Source organism: Nannospalax galili, unplaced genomic scaffold (assembly GCF_000622305.1).
Source record: "Nannospalax galili isolate Female #2095 unplaced genomic scaffold, S.galili_v1.0 scaffold203, whole genome shotgun sequence".
In the NCBI taxonomy this organism is placed as follows: Eukaryota; Metazoa; Chordata; class Mammalia; order Rodentia; family Spalacidae; genus Nannospalax; species Nannospalax galili.
The window spans coordinates 5056225-5059864 of record NW_008351640.1 but is presented as its reverse complement, the minus strand read 5'-3'; positions in this window follow the sequence as shown (position 1 = coordinate 5059864).

Here is a 3640-nt window from a genome sequence, read left to right as displayed (position 1 = left end):
TATCTCCAGTACTCTAAGCTTTTTGTTTGAGTTCGTGAATTTTTCATTTTGTTTTATTTCTGTTTGACTTTTCTTCAGAGATTCTATCTCTTTATTGAATTATTTTAATTATTTCATTCAACTCTTTGTTTCTTTGCATTTTCATGTTTGTCATTCATTCTTTTATTCATACCCTCTTTGTGTTGCTTGAACACAACTATCATTGCTACTCTGAAATTACTGTCTTTTGCATTCATTAGGATTCCATTGTCAGGACATAAAAAAATGGTGCAAATTTCTGTAGTAGATATATTATCCTGGTTGTTCATGTTGTTTGTGTTTTTTTTTTTTTTCTTTAAATAGGACTTAGATATCTATATGGACTTATGTGCTCATGTTTCTTGGTGTGGGTAGGTGATCTTGTCTATGCTGAATGATCATTTGCATCTCTGTTTGTTTCCACAGGTTGTCAGGTTATGGCCAAGCTGAATAGTGCAGTATTCAGAGCATCTTAACAGAGTTAAGGTGACAGTGCACAAGGAAGTGTAGGAAATGGGGCACACCAGGTACTCAGGAAATTCCCCAGTGTGCTGGGGTCCTGGCAGAACTGTAATGGTGGAGTGCATGAATATATCATACTAAAATATTTTTAAATATTGTTATTTTACAAATCAAAATCAAGTGAATATATCCTATTTCATGTGGTTTGCTAATATTATCCTGAATTTTAGTAGGAAGATGATCTATATGTGCATGAAGAAGAAAGTCCCCCAAACCCACATCATTGAAAAACAAATTATAGATGGACATGCAATATATGATTTTATTAATTTTTATGTAGAAATAAATGTTTGAAAGACACAAAGCTTGTGTAAACTCTGCAAAGAGTGTAAAGAACTGGGAAATGGAAACCCTCTTTGCACTACTTGCATGCTCACATTCTATGTGATTCTTTAGGAATATAATTAATGGGTCATCAATGTCCTTATATACACACATAATTTATTTCTTTATGGCAGCTCAAGTTAGCATAAAAAACGAAATAAATATGCAAAGGTTTTCCACTAAATTCCAGCACATATATGTATACAGTCCCTTAATTATCAGCACTGTCCTCCAGAGTGGTACATGTATTACAATAAATGACCTAATGTACATAATTACCTTCTGGTCTATAGTGTGTGCCAAAGTTTACTCTTGGTGTTATGTTCTATGGTTTGGAGAAGTAAATTCTGACACAGAATTATTATTATTATTATTATTATGCTTTATTGTAATATATTGAATATTTTCACATCCTTAATTTAATTTGTGGTATTTTCTATTTTAATTTTATCTTGTAACCACTGAAATTGATGATGATTTTATAGATTCATAATTTCACCATTATCATATCATATGTAAAATCACACAATAATACTGGTTGAATTCTTTCACTTAGTTATATATATTTGGATTTTCTCCATTTTTTAAATTCACTTCTTTTAAGTTCACTTTTAAGTTCACTTCTTTTTTCTAGCGAGCAAATAGCATTTTTGTCTTTTGTTTTGTTTTTTTAAGACAGGGTCTCATGCAGTTTAGTCTGACCTCAAATTACTCACATAGCTAAGGATAATCTGAAATTCCTGATCTTCCTGTTTCCTCTCCCTACCTCCAGAGTGCTGGGATTACAGCAGTATACAGAAACAGACACAACACTAAATTACATTTTGTTGTGTGGATGAAAATATCATAGTTTTGGAACTAATTCATTCAAAAGATTTGCTGGTTGCTTTTAAATCTTGATAGTTGTGAAGAAAACTACTATAAACATCATCTTCTGGTTGTTTTGTAGACATAAACTTTCACATGCTTAAAATGTGATCCTATTTTCAGGATCATGGTGGTTGGGTCACGTGGTCATTTAATTTTTAGTTGTTTGAAAAACTGACAAACTGTCTTCCAAATAAGCTGACCCATTTTTTTTCTTCTCACCAACCAAAAGAATCTATGGCTGACCATAATTTTTCAAATTCCTTACTACAAATAGTTAGTGAAGAACTGCTTTATCTTTCTGTAAGCCTTTTGAACCATGATTCACAGAAAAAATCCCATGTGCTTCAGCTATAATATCTGGTGTTCTGATATAATTTATTTAATATTTCATAAAGTTAATATAGCCATCACCTCACCTAAGATGCATGATAGAATTCAGCCATAAAATTCATTGCATAAATGCAAGATTAATAAAATGGATTATTTTGTCAAATTTGAGAGGCTCTAATGTGATAGAACAGACAGAACTCGGGAGTGCTTTGCATTGATGGTGCAAAGAATGGTGTAATGCAATGGGTATTGGAGCACTGGAGAAGGCAAGAGATGCCCCCCAACACTCATCCATTTATGCTACTTGACATTATGTGTCTAATATCTAATGCTTCCTTCTTTATATCATTCTTGTGGAAAATTTTCATATCTTGGCCTGAGTAGTTGAGGGCAACTGTTGTGGGAGCCCCAGCATGTAGGGCTTAATAACCTACTTAGGTTTTACCTGTTTGATGTGGACGACAGAATTTCTGTAACACATTACAGAAATAAGCAGAGGGCATTTCTAATTCATGTGGTCAACTAGACATGGATATTTATTGTCTGAAGCACACTGAAAAAGGACAGCATTTGAGGCACAGTAAAGATATTGAGCAAACAATACCTGCCTTAGATTTATTCTCTGTTTCTTTGATAGAATATCCTGACTAACATAACTTAAGAGAGAAAGAGTTTATTTGGTTCACAATTCCAGGTTATGGCCTATCATTGTGGGGAAATCAAGAGGGCAAGAACTGAAGCATCAAGTCACACTGCATTCACTGTCACCAACAGATAGTAATTAATTAATGCATACTTGCTAGTGTCCTGGTAACTTTCTCCTTTTATATTCAGCCATCAAACCCAAGCCTAGGGAATGGTGCCACCCCCAGTGGCCAGGTCTTCCTGCATCAGTTCACATAATTAAGAAAGTCCCCCTCAGGCCTTGGCAGACACCCTTTCTCCAGGAATTCTAGATTGTACAAAGATAACAAAGTAGCCATAAAAATAATGTAACAGGCTATATAACAATGCAACCTAAATTATTATGGTAATTCTACAAGTGAGGTTGATGCCATAATAGCATTCAGAATAAAAGTTAGAGCACATATCTCAAAATAAGACTGAATAGGTGGCTAAAATCTTATTACTTCAAGGGCTATAGAAGAATTATTTAGACACTCTTTCTTCTTCCTCACTTAAAAAGGAATCTAGGAATGATTTTTTGGAGACACTGAGCCAGGGAGACTCTAATGTCAATGACATTAGGAAAAACTAAGTGCTGAGCTGTCATGATGAAATTAAGGTGCTTAAGTGAAAAATGAAAGAAAAACTTTTTTTCCCTCCTAGGCTTCCAGAACAGTAACAAACAATCTTAAACTTTTAAGACAGGCGAATAGAAGAAGTTCTTTTTAATTTTTTTTTTTTTTGGAAAATGGACAGGTTAAAAAATGTCTGGAGAAATAGACACCCTTCTTAAGAAATAAGTCAACAAGATAACCCTGAATTGAAGCTCTTTGTTTATGAAGACTAGGGTGCACATAACACATAAGGCATTTAAAATCATTGGTTTGTGAGTTACTTTAAGTTATTATTC